Genomic DNA, 13,194 nt, shown 5'->3' with positions numbered 1-13,194 from the left:
AAGGCTAATGTTCCTTCAGAGTGTCATCAGACATTGTTGTCTCGTCCATGCAATAAGTACACAGGAGCTTTGATGAGAACGGCACCTATTTGTGATGAGACCATCATCACGACTTTGTCATAAAGTGTCATCAAATTTGCAGTGTGGCGTCAAAGTCGTGGAATAACAGTAAGATATTTCCCCACGGTGCGGCACGAGGCTGTCCAGCGAGGAGCATGTTTTGCGAAAGTCCTGCCGGGGCCCACCCGGGGCCAGCCAGAGAGGACGGAACAGAGAGGTATAACTCCCATGCTAAGCCGCTCCGCCAATTTCGTCGGGCCCGGCGGCCGCGCGCCGACGGTAGCGCACCTAGCGGTGCGTTCGCGCGCTTTTTGGCTGGAGCTCGACACGGCCCGGTCGGCCCGGGCCGCGCCGTTCGTTTGAATGCGCGTTCGCGCCGCCTGGCGGCCGGGCGGCTGGCCCGGTACCCAGGTTTTTGGACTGAATTGTGGTTGATCCTGGCCAATTAAACTGGTTTTGGTGTTTGAGATGCATAATGGGCTGCTTCGAGTGTCAGTTGGTGTGGTTTTCAAATCTCTATTGCTCTTTTCCACTGTTCTATAGGAATGAGAAAATAGCTTGTAAGCTTACTCCACTTTTTTTTTTTGGGGGGGGGGCTAGGGCAGGCTTGTGGAATGAAAATGAGATATTAAAACAAAAAGGAATGTTTAATGAAAACATTAGTCTCAGGTACATCACAACATTAACCGAGTCAAAATTTTAAATTAAATACTACATGTCAAATGAAAACAATTATCACAGATTATATCACAGATCACTAATTGGCAATCTTCAGTCACAAGTTAAACGGAAGGATCAGTTGGGGAGCCCGCAAAACACATCATCGATCTGAAAAGAAATAAGAGACAGAAATTAGCAAACGCACGATGGGGAAAAGGAAGAGCCAGTGAGAAAACTAAGTCCATAATGGAACGTACCACTTAGAGCAGATTGGTGGATAGAATAGAGTCAACAGCCTCCAGTAACACCTTCATCCTCTTGGAGTTAGGGAAGGTGAGGACATCACCCCAAGCCTTAAAATCAAGAGCCATCTAGAACAAGAGATAAAAAAATATTAAGTATATTGTTAAGTTCTACAAATACTTGTGACAGGAAGTTCAATGTGTGGCTAAAATTCAACCATTAATAGATTAATTCAATCCCTGAGTTGAGGAACCCAGCTCATATTGGTCTTTGTGCTGTGGAGCTTTACGCAAACTTTAAGTCGATTTCTTCCAAATTCTCCCTATGACATATGGGAAGGTACGCAGTTTGCAGATTCTGGCATTTGAACCTTTACATAGAAAGGAGAAAGATTTGGAAATATAAGCCCAGTACAAGGTGTGAAAGCCACTTTTCTACTCTTGTTTTTATTTTCTTCAAATTTGAGATATCTTGTCACATTTTGTTCTTATTTGTTGTTTTTCAGGAAAACAAAGGAGGGTGTAAAAAAAGGGGCAGCACCACCTTTATCTAATACTAAAAGAGATATAAATGCCTCAATTAAAAGGCTGGGGACCATTTTCTGTGTCTTTAGGAGATTTTGGGGGAATCGACTAAAAGTTTGCGTAAACATCCATAACTCAGAAACTAAAAAGAGGTGGGGTTCCACACTTTCAGAATGAGTCTATGCAATAGAAAGCAACTTTTATTCAAAAATTGGTATGTTTGGGACATGTATTTAAAAAAGTGAAATGATAACTTTTTTCACTTAGGAAAAACAAGAGACCAACAGGGCACAGAGTTGAGGTTATGAGTTTAGGCCACTCGGCCGCAAAGTCACTTGAGGCCGCTACACACTTCAAAAAAGTTGCTATGATCATAGATAATGCACTGAGGAGGGACTTTATAAGATAAAGGAAACACCACGGAATTGAAAAACTCAAAACATATCACGAAATGTTAAGTACAAGATGGACGCCATAACTAAGCAATGCCGGCTGCGTAGGCCTGTTTCGGCAATCGCCGAATTTCATTACATGATCGAGTAAACCGGGGCGCCGAGGAATGGAGAGGGATTCACAATACGGCAGTTTCAAGAAAGGAAACTAAGGACTAAATTCCAAAGAATTTAAATACTTACCGCAACAAAAATAAACAAGTCCAACGACGAACACAACACGGAAGACACGAGCGCACTACTGCTGCAACGAAGTGGCGGTCGGCTCGGAGCCGAAGGAACTTCGGGAGGCCCCGAGCAGGGCTGGCTCAACGAATATTAAACTAATATTTCATGTCCCCTTATTTTTATTAAACTAGCGTTCAAGCTTTTTCCCCTGTTTTGCCAAATGTAATAGCTATTAAGAAATTTTAAAAATAATGGCGAGTTGGGCAAAAGACGCCAACAGAAATGAAGTTTTTTGTGTCGTAGGTTGGCTACCGTGTTAGTTCGCGCGCCCCGCGAGGTTCGGAAATTGGCGGAGCGGGCCCTATCCCAGTTATACCTCTCTGTTCCGTCCTCTCTGGGGCCAGCCCCACGCGGGGCTCGAGCCGAGCGGAGACGAGCCGGAGCTCAGCCGGACCGTGTACCTGAGCCGGGCCGGGCCCGGACGGCCCGGACGCTGGGTACGCGGAAAATGCCGGTCGCCGTTAGGCTGGACTTCGGCCGCCGGAGGGTCGCCGCGATTGCCCGAGGGACGCGGTCAAACGCAGCGGTGGATCCCTTCGCCACAGGCTAGCTCAGCAAACTGAAGTGTTTAGTGTGCATAAGACACTCTAAAATTAACATTCGTTGCGTTTCAAACCCTGAAATGTGGACGTAAAAGGTGCCGACCAATCAGGGAGCGGCGTAACACATCGGTAGCCTCCTGGGCATGAAGCAATTGGTCTATGGATTTGCTTGTCTGCACTGGTTAAAGAAAGGCATAAAAATAACGCCCTTTAGGGCATAAATACTCTTACGCCCTTCGCAAGGGCATAAATCGTTTAATGCCCTTTAAGGGCGAAATCGTTTACGTCCTTAAAGGGCATAATTTTTATGCCTTTGTTTCACTAGTGTGTGCTTTGTTTACTGTGCGCTTCGGAATTTTTCCGGCTCCCCGCGGTCAACAGCAGATGTACTGGCTGGTTCTAGGAATTTCCCGCGTCGAGCGTCTACTTGTTTGCAGCGTTTGCAGAGTGCCAGACCGGGCGCCTTCGGTCGGATGGACGCGACCGTATCGGCAGAACTTCGGGCGCACTTCGGGATTTCTTCGGGTCTGCAGGGCCGGCCGGGCGCCTTCGGGTGCCTCCGAACGCTCTCGGGCGTGCCGTCGTGCCCGACCCGACCCGATGCGCCGAGCCGAACCGAGCCGAGCCGAGCCGAGCCGAGGAGGGAGAGGAGAGAGGAGGCGAGGCCGCCGCCGCGCCGCCAGCGCCAGCCGAGCCGCCGCCGCCAGTTCAGTTCAGTTGTCGGGCGGGGCGCTGCAGAGCGAGTCACATCGCAGCACCACATCCGTGATCGATCAGCACACTGAAGACTTACGGATACTGTGTTTGTAGGTGACGGCTAGTTCCGTGCAGCCATATTACGGATCAATTTCCGTTTGTAAAACGGATGGCTTTGGTCCGCAACTTCCAGATAATTTTGTTGTAATTTCCTGACATCAAAACCTTTGTATTACGGACCAAAACATCCGCATTTCAAACAAAATTCGATCTGTAGTATGGCTGCACTAAACTGTACGTAACCTACAAACACGGTACTGTATCCGAAAGGAGTTTAAGGTGTGAGCGAATTTGGGGAACGCACGGTACAAAGTCTGCGAAGCATCGGTTCGTATTACGAAGGAAACGAAAGCAATGTTAATACTACGAAGAATTGCTTCGTGTTACGAAGCAAAATGTTTCAAGGTACGAAGCATCTCTTCATATTGCGAAGAAATTCTATTGTTCATTCCTTTTTTTCGTAGTTGAGTCCTCACGGATGCATTGTTTGAAGGTTACGGATAGTTTTGTGCAGCCATGTCATGTTATGTTTGTAATGCAGACTATTTTCTCCGTTGAAATTTTTTGAAATACGGACAAAATCATGTGTGTTACAAACGAAAGTGCGTCGGTGTTGAGGCTGCACAAAACTATCCGTAACCCACAAACTCCGGAGCCGTAAGGACTTTGGTAAGCAGCTTTGTAGGCTTCTTTGAGTGCGTGTACAAGTTCTTATCCACTCTGCACTCTCAAAAGCCTACGAAGCATTTGCTTTATAACTACGAAGAAGATGGAGGCATCGTAGAATTGCTTCGTATTACGAAGAATTTCGCGTCACAAGACGAAGCATTTCTTCGAAGATTTTGCAATAGCTTCGTTTTCTTCGTATTACGAAGCGATTCTTCGTAGAGTTTTTACAGTGTGCGAACTGAATTGTAGAGACGGTAGGCTCTTCTAAGGAGTTAACTGAATGGTGTTCGCTTCCGGCGTGCCTTATAAGGGAGTGGACACGGCATATGCTCACAAATGCGCCTGTCCAACAGACGATGGGAAGCGAAAACCTTCTGATTGACTCTCTAGGAGAGATTACCATGTTCACCGTTCGGTTTGAAGAGCACGCCACATCTACGTTTCACTCGAAACTTCCTCCGCATGGCGAAAACAACGTCCCGGTTTCCCGGGCGCACACTGGAAAAATACCCTGTTTTTCCAGTGTGCGCCTGGGAAATCCGAACTTTGTTTTTGCCGTGCGGGCCTGCATGCGCGCCGCACAAGGCCGTTGTACTAGAGATTACCTCTCTGTCTCTCTCGAAACTCACAGCGACGCTCAGAGCACCGGTGCAGGCGGCAAAAAGCCTAGGCGCGTTTTGAGCTCTAGAGTCGCTCAACAGGCCTGGAACCTAACGTGTGACTCCACCGATGGATTCCTCATTCGGAGAGCAATCCGTTGGTCGGGTTACATGTTCGGTTCGAGTCCCTGTTTAGCGACTCTGAAGCTCAAAGCGCGTCAGGGGCTTTGGCCGGCCGCGCCGGTGTTCTATTCCTCTGAACTCTCGTTCCAGGAACGTGACGTCACGTTCAAACGAGCGTGGCAAAATGTCACGTTCGTTTGAGCATTGTGTCGCATTCGTTTGGGTGTGAATCGGCCAAAAATTAGCTTGTTTACATTCAAAAGAACGAGACACTATGCTCAAACGAACGTGACATTTTGTCACGTTCGTTTTAACGCGATGTCAGGTTCCTGGAATGAGAGTGTGTGCGACGGTCGGGCAGAGGCGCTGAACCCGAATTGATACTACTGCACGGCAAAACCAACATCCGGGTTTCCCAGGCGCACCCTGGAAAAACAGGGCATTTTTCCAGGGTGCGCCTGGGAAACCCGGACGTTGGTTTTGCCGTGTGTAGGAAGTGTAGCGTGCGGCTGTTTTGCCATGGCTTTAGCTATCATGCATTGTATTTTGCTCCCATGTTTGAGTCTTGTGCCGCACCTAGTTTGGCAAGCTATTGTTGCTGCACATCAAACTCTTGTGTTTTTTTTTTACTGCTTAATAGTACGCCAGTCAAGCACAATTGTGCATGCACGCACGTAACGACGTAACGTGTGTATGCCATTATGTTTAGATTTGTACGTATTATGCATCGTCCTGCATAAAGTGTACACACTGATGCATTCACACACCTTTACGTACGTATCTGCGCATGCACAATTATGTATTACAAAGTCCACAGGAGTTCAGTGTATGGCTACTGTCTCCCGCAATTGTGTGCGTTCCTGGGTCCGTGAAGAATAGGGTAGTCCAAAGAAGCTCCGACCCTGAAGCAGAAGAACTAAATCGGAAGTTAGACATGACAGTTTCTATGAGAAATATACGCGGTGGGTGAGGTCCAGATCTCATCCGCCGCGTACATTTCACACAGAAACTTTTATTTCTGACTTCCGTTTTTGATCTTCTGCTTTAGGGCCAGAGCTTCTTTGAAGTACCCTTTTCCACCCATGCCTTTTGATTTATCGATATTTTGACTGGAAAGTGTATCGGTGCATCTGAGTACATGCTGAACAGAGTTTGCCGTGAATCCTCAGCGCACCGAAGCCTTCGTTGGGATTTTCCTGCCCTTACGAGTGGCTTTCCAAGGCGATGTCCTCGAACTCTCTCCTTGGTAGTGGCCTTTCAAGGCATCCTCCTCGAACTCTCTCCTTGGGGATGGCTCAGTGGCCTTTCAAGGCATCCTCCTCGAACTCTCTCCTTGGGGATGGCTCGAACTCCTTGAGAGTGGCTTTTCAAGGCGATATCCTCGAACTCTCTCCTCGGTAGTGGCCTTTCAAGGCATCCTCCTCGAACTCTCTCCTTGGTAGTGGCCTTTCAAGGCATCCTCCTCGAACTCTCTCCTTGGGGATGGCTCGAACTCCTTGAGAGTGGCTTTTCAAGGCGATATCCTCGAACTCTCTCCTTGGTAGTGGCCTTTCTAGGCAATCTCCCCAAACAATCCTGGTAGTCGCCTTTCCACACTACTCTACAAATCGAAGAGCGTACATTGTATGCTCTAACTGGGGCATGCCTGCAAGCGCGCTCTAGTTGGCGCATGCCTGCCAAACATGCACACTGTGCGAAAAAACCACAGTGAATCCCGTTAATTTTTTTGCCGGGATTCACTGTAGTTCAGAACACAGGATTTACCGTGCCTGGCTACAGTATCTACTGTACCTGGTACAGGATATTCCGTACTCCACCCCTGTGGTACAGTAAATCCCGTACAAAGTACAGTAGATCCTGTTAAAAAAGTACAGTAAATCCTGTCCTCTGAACTACAGTGACAGCTGTACTAATCACAACAGGATTTACTGTGATTTTTTTCCCTCGAAGGGAAGGAATTCTTCTCCGTGTTCGTCGGCCTTCTGGCATGTCCTTTCTAGTAGTTGGCAAAATGGGACATGCTCAGGTTTTACTCCTTGGAACAGGAGTACACATAAGAGGTCTTGGTCGTCGATAGGCCGACCTGTCTCCATAATCCGTTGCTCTGCGGCCTGGAATTCCATAGCGTATTCCTTGAGCCCTTGAGTCTGGCGCAGGAGGTGCATACATGCCATGTACACGCTAACTGAAGCATGCGTCTAGTGCACAAGGGATGGGAAGTTGCCTGCATCAGAAAGCGTGTACATGGCATGTGTGCACTAGTAAGTGCATGCTTGGCAGGCATGCGGTAGCTAGAGCGTGCTTACAGCAATGTACACTTTTCGCTTTCGTAGAGCAGGCGATCTCTTCCCTCAAACTTCCTCCTTGGGAGTGGCCTTTCAAGGTGATCTCAAACTTTCTATAGACAATCTCCTCAAACCATCGTGGGAGTGGCGATCTCCTTAAACTTTCTCCTTGGGATTGCCCTTTCAAAGTGACATCCTCAAGTCATCTTGGTAGGGGCCTTTCAAGGCGATCTTCTGAAACCATAATGTAAACGGATGTGTCAGGCACATTGCAGTATGCTCGCGCTGTCCAATGCGCTTGCAAATTCTGCTCTAAACTGTCACAAGTTTCGAGTATACCGTGATTCCTTTCTTATTGCCCAGAGGTACAGAGCAGATTTTTCCATGATCTGTGGGCTGTTGTCCACTGGTTTCACGTCGTAAACAGTCTGCTGACATATAAACGCTGCTTTGGTCGTACCAATCGGCGCGTTCTTTGTTCCATTGCCGCCGTGTTGGTATGTCATTGTAGGTACAGTGTAACAGTTCCGCCGAGTCCACGTTGGCCTTCCGTTGCTTCCGACATGATTTTGACATAAAAAGTTACATGGTTCTTTGGGGTTTGCGGTCGCAAAGCGTGGGACACTCCCCTTTATCCGCGTCTCCACAACCACTGTCGGAAAAAACCTATTAACAAGTGGCGCAAGGAGTACACCCTCTCCCTAAAGCTTCGTTGAGGCCTGTCCGGGAAGTCCATGTGCGTGACGGCCCGCTCTGAGCAGGCCCCTTCAGGTACCGTGATGGGCGACTAGGGTTGTCTTGCACCCAGCTCTGATCTTTCATCATGTGGAACCGAAGTTCCGCAGCGTAATTGGTAAGGGTATTCATGATGCCGGGGAGCATGCGCTGGGAGAACAATGACCACATAGGGTGAAACGGTAAGTGTTCTTTCCCTATGTAGTCGATGAACCCCTTCACACGCCATGGGTTGTGCTGGTACTTCCCCGCCTTACGGCTTTCTTCCACGATGATGTCATTGAACAACGCGTAAAAGGGAGAATCCCTGAATGTGTTGCCGCTCCTATTGAAGTGGTCTGTCCTGTCTTCTTCCGGCAGATCAATCGGTACGGCCCTCTCCGGTGGTACATCCTCATCCACCACTGCTAAAATTTACCGGCCGTCCTCATAGTTACCCGCACCTTTTGCTCTCTCGATTTTTCAACATGGTTAAGGAAAGGAAACGACAACAGAAATTCAGCAAGGCTCCATATGATTCACAATTACGACCCCCTCCACGAATAAGAGACACAGCCCTCCTTGTAGGCCCGCGTGTCGTCCACGGTCACGGTTGGCTCCGACCGCATGCGGCGGCTGGCCCACAAAAACAGCCACCTTTCTTCGCCTTCTTCGAAGTGAAGCTCGAGCTAGTCCGGCCAGCCGTCGTAGTCCCGGGCCACCATGACCCAGGACCTCATAAGGCGGCCGCGACGCCGCCGCAACTGGCACTGATGGATCTTGAGCGAGGCCGGCGGCAAGGGGAGGAACCAGGAGGCCGGCTCCCCAAACACACAGTGTGGCCCTTTCTCACTTCCTCGTACTTAAACGTTGTTGAAAAATTTAAATAAAACGTCTTGTAAACTTGCGAGTAAACACTCTGAATCGCACTCCACAGATGTGAGAGAAAGACCCGTGCTGCGGTCAGATCGTCCGTCCTAGCAAGGAAAGCTATAGCGTGTTTGTACAACTTCTTGATGGGCCTGTACGAATCCGCCTTGGGCAGTAGCTCTCCTAGCTTCCGTATAATGGACTGCAGGAAGTGCGCATGACACCAGGCGACTATAGGAAATGACACCACTCTCGTCTCCTAGGCTCGCTCACAGGCTGTCAAGTACGCGATGAAATTTGGCATGTTGCACGGACCGGAGAGTATCGCGTTGGAGAGAGCGCGCGGGCTTCTCCGAGGTGGCGGACGACGGTCGCGAACTTCGCGGCCTCGCCCAGCCCCGTCAGTGCGCACTGCTTCGGCCGCAGGGCTTCTTCATTTTCTTGAGAGTTTCTTCTCTTGACAGCGGCCTCACAGTCCAGTGAGACATGGCACTGGGTGCTGCCCGTGACGGACCTCTCATCCATGCTGGAAGCTGCCTTTTTCGTTGGATCTGCCCAGTGGGTGTGCCCCTACATATATCACTAGGCAGTTCATTCTCCCTACAAGACTTCGGAATTGAAGACACCCAAAAAGTCTCGTCTTCACCCCTCAGGCCACGAACTGCAACATGATAAGTGCCTTGCTGAAGTTGGTCAACAAAACAAGTGCATTGATATTTCACGAAAAGACAGACTCACTGCAAGATTCCTTTTAAAAAAAAGGAACTTGTGCTCGACGCGACGCTGCAATTGCAGTTAGTGGTATTCATGGCTGCTGATCGCTGTCAGTCTCAGATTGCCCTTCTTCATGTACATTTTCCTCATCGTTTCCCTCAGATTGAATCAAACAGCAGCAAAGAGCCATTGGTGAGATTAATCCAGTTTTTATGAGGAAAATAATAATTCCTACGGCACTGCTCAAGACAAGCAACAACGTTCCACACTAAGTTATAACTAAGAAATCTTCCGGAGTCTTGCGCAAATCTTCATACAAGTTGCCCGTAGGTGAAGGAGCAGCTGTTACAACAACAATGTCAGCTAGCTGCAAGTCTGGAAGTATGGGCGTTTTATTTTGTGTGAGAGTTGAGTAACTGGCGTATGTGTTATATGCTGAGAAGCCCTCATTTATGAGGCTAGAATCAACGAAAGACGCAAAGGCATCGCTACGGTCATACACAACTCTGGCGTGGATCAACGTGTCTTTCGTCTCAACATTTTGCAAACTGCATTCACAGCCCAAAGAAACTAGGTAACGACCATTGTGGATGCGTTCTAAACTCGCTCGACACCGCTCGACCGCGACATGTAGAGCGTCGACAGGGTTTAAAATTGTAAATGTTGTTTCATTGAATTGTTCCACTGTGTCCTTGCAATGGCATTGTTAGGACAAAGAAGCGGGCATGTCTTGGCTCTTTCCGTGTTGGTGTTAGTCAGCAGTGATTCCACGCAGTTGGTTTGGTCAGCTGGAGAGAAGAACTGTTGACGAACTTAGATATTAGTCGTTCCAAGGCGCTCAGCATCCTGAAGCGTAATAACTCTACTTTTATCGGTCGCCAAATAACCTTTTCACTTACTATAGAACACGTAAAAACATTGCTGAGCAACTTATTGGGACTGATTGAAAATGCCTTCCATCTTGCAGCTCAGTGGAAGTCCCAACTTTACCAGCAGCAGTCCCCCCCCCCTCCCTTTCCCCGCGCTGTGAAAATGGTTAGGGCAAAGAAAGACAACACAGAATTTCAAACTGTCAATATATTATGTTTGAGCTTCACAAGCATAATTTCTTCCCGGTCCCATCCGAAGCATGGTTTTGGCCCTCTCCGGACCAGAACGGGCGGACATTCTCCGGCAGCACCACAGGGAAAGGAGGTGCTGCTCAGGGGAGGGCAGGTGGAAGGTCGCTTGCGACCAGCCCTGGAGCGCGTCGCGGAAAAACAGCCGCCAGGTTGTTACCCGGCGGCGGCCCCGACGGACCTCGTTCCCCTTTTCTAGGACCATCCGGTCGGATGGGAACGCGCGGACCGGCCCCGGTTCCCCGCGGGCGAGGGCAATGAGGTCATGGAGTATGAGGTGGCTTTCCATCGTTATTTTATTCTTCCATGAAGGGTAATGCCACCCTCCCTCTGTAAGCAGAAAGGACAGCACTTAGCACGCATCCCACTTCTGACACCAATATTGTGAGTTCGCTTCTGTTGCTGGGTCACAATGCCCGGCGGGTTCAGGATTCTCTTAGGGTTGGACAGGGGGTTTGATCGAACACACGCCGCACACGCCGCGCAAACAATTAGTCTCAAAATTGAGTTATATGCAAGAAAAATCATAAGCAACAGTTGTATGAAGGAAAAGCTCTAAACACTCTGTAAACATTTATAAATAATTATCATAGCCTGTCCTAATGTGTTTAGGATGTCGAATGAGTGTCTGATAATTCAGTAAATTATATGCAGAAAAATCTAAAATATATAGAGAATAAAGACGACGAATGATCATAATACTACTTATTAACACACCTCTGCAGCTTTACACCCTCTATACCTCCACAACATGAATTCAAAATATGTTCACACAACTAAATCTCACATCCCACTATGCCGCATTCACTGCAAACAATATTGATTGGAAATCAACATGTAGATGTAAAAAAAAAAACATTTTGCATATCTAGTGAGAGCAGAGATAACTCTTAAGGGGAGGTTCTGGTGAAAATCTTGCCATTTTCCAAATGGATCCCACAGTCATAATTTGTTCGGAATATAAAATTTTCCTTCGAGAAGACTAAAATTTAACTTTTGAAGGCACATGCCAGGCTGTAAACCCAGTCGAAGAGTCTTCTTGAGCCTATTTTGGCTGTATCTTAAAAAATCTCCTTGCGCATACTATTTTGTCATAAAAGGTTGACCTTGACATTTTTCACTTCTTCGATTCATTTTTAAAAGATTCGGGCATGCATAGCTCAAAACTTCCATTATATTATTAATTATTAGCTTTTTAAGCTGAAAAGTCCCAAAAATTTGTCTATTTTGTACTTTTTTGATAAATAATAGTGAAATGCTTGGTTTGGAAGCTTGCGATTAAAAATGCAATTGACATTTTGAGTTGTGAATGCCGGCATCTTTTAAAAATGAATCGAAGAAGTGAAAAATGTCAATGCCAATCTTTTACGACAAAATAGTATGCGCAAGAAGATTTTTGAAGTTATAGCCTAAATGGGAGAAAAAGGCTCTGCGACAGGGTTCAGGGCATAGAATGTGCATCCCCAATGAAAAATTTTAATAAATGCTTGATAAGACATCAAATTTTTAACGAAGTTTCACAGTGGGACCTACTTAGGAGAAAATAGCATTTTCACCAGAACCTCCCCTTAATAAATGTGAGTACGTACTCGAACTAAACAATCAAATATGAACTAAGGTACTGACATTAATTACAACACAATATTATCTAATGCCAAAATGTTAAGAAACCTAAATAACAGATAATACTGTGTAACCTAAGTGTCCCTGTTAATTACATTACATACATTTATTACAACACAACATTATCTAATGATAAAATGTAAAAAAACTTCAATAACAGATAAAACTGTGTGGCCTAGAGGTCCCTGTTGCCACCGCCTGTTCCCCGCTGTAATACCCTCTGGGCCTCAGGGCTGAACACCCACGGTTGAGGTGGTGGTTCAGTGAGGTTCTTCGGTAACTCTCTCCTTGAGAGCCACCGCCCCATCTTGGCCCAGAGGTTCTTCTCATCAGGGCAGACACATCTTGGGGACCCCACCATCTTCTTCACAGCATCTGTTGTGTAGGCTCTCGCCAACCCAATCTTGTTGGTGCGTGGGTCAATAACCTCCTGCCCCTTGACCCTCACTCCCTTCAGATTGAGGAAAAAGCCGCAGAAATTACTCACAAGGCGACCCATAATGTGGCCAGCTGCCTTGTAGTAATCAGTGTCGCCGAGACAGTTGCCAGCTAAATGGTTGACCTGCAACAAAATAGAGGTTGTGTCACTGCCATAATCATTCAAAGACGCAATCATTCCCGTGCACAATTCAAAACGATGATTAAATTACCAAGAGATCATACGCCTCCTTTTCAGCCTGAATGATACCCTCTGCTGCCATGAGGGTGTCTGGATTGGCTGCTGGGATATCAAGCTTCTCTTTGACTGTGCCCGCAGACACCACGGTGTTGCCTTGCGCATGTTGTTTCAGCCATGCCACGTCGCTACTCATTGACTTCACCCTCACTGCCGTGGAGAACACGGCAGCACCGAGCGTCTGCAGATCCCACACAACTGCAAATGAAGGCATATTTAATTATGTGGGCAGTAATCAAATCAACACCAATTCAGTTTAACACAACATAACGCATGAGTTATCAAGAGAATGAGTAATCCTCGTAACACCTACAATAATTCTTTCGTAGCAAACATGG

The 13,194-nt window shown here is 47.4% G+C and overlaps 1 long non-coding RNA gene across 1 annotated transcript; it reads right to left on the bottom strand.

Moving 5' to 3' along the window:
* Positions 1 to 716: 716 nt before the first annotated feature.
* On the bottom strand, positions 717 to 2,218 carry LOC117653591. Its single transcript, XR_004588240.1, has 3 exons — positions 2,123 to 2,218; positions 978 to 1,091; positions 717 to 888 (listed from the first exon to the last, which is right to left on the bottom strand). It is a non-coding gene; the product is annotated as an uncharacterized LOC117653591 (long non-coding RNA).
* Between the last annotated feature and the right edge of the window lie 10,976 nt (positions 2,219 to 13,194).

This window comes from Thrips palmi, unplaced genomic scaffold (assembly GCF_012932325.1).
Source record: "Thrips palmi isolate BJ-2018 unplaced genomic scaffold, TpBJ-2018v1 HiC_scaffold_8, whole genome shotgun sequence".
Taxonomy (NCBI): Eukaryota; Metazoa; Arthropoda; class Insecta; order Thysanoptera; family Thripidae; genus Thrips; species Thrips palmi.
Note: the sequence above shows the minus strand (reverse complement) of the source record. Positions and strands in the feature narration are given on the sequence as shown.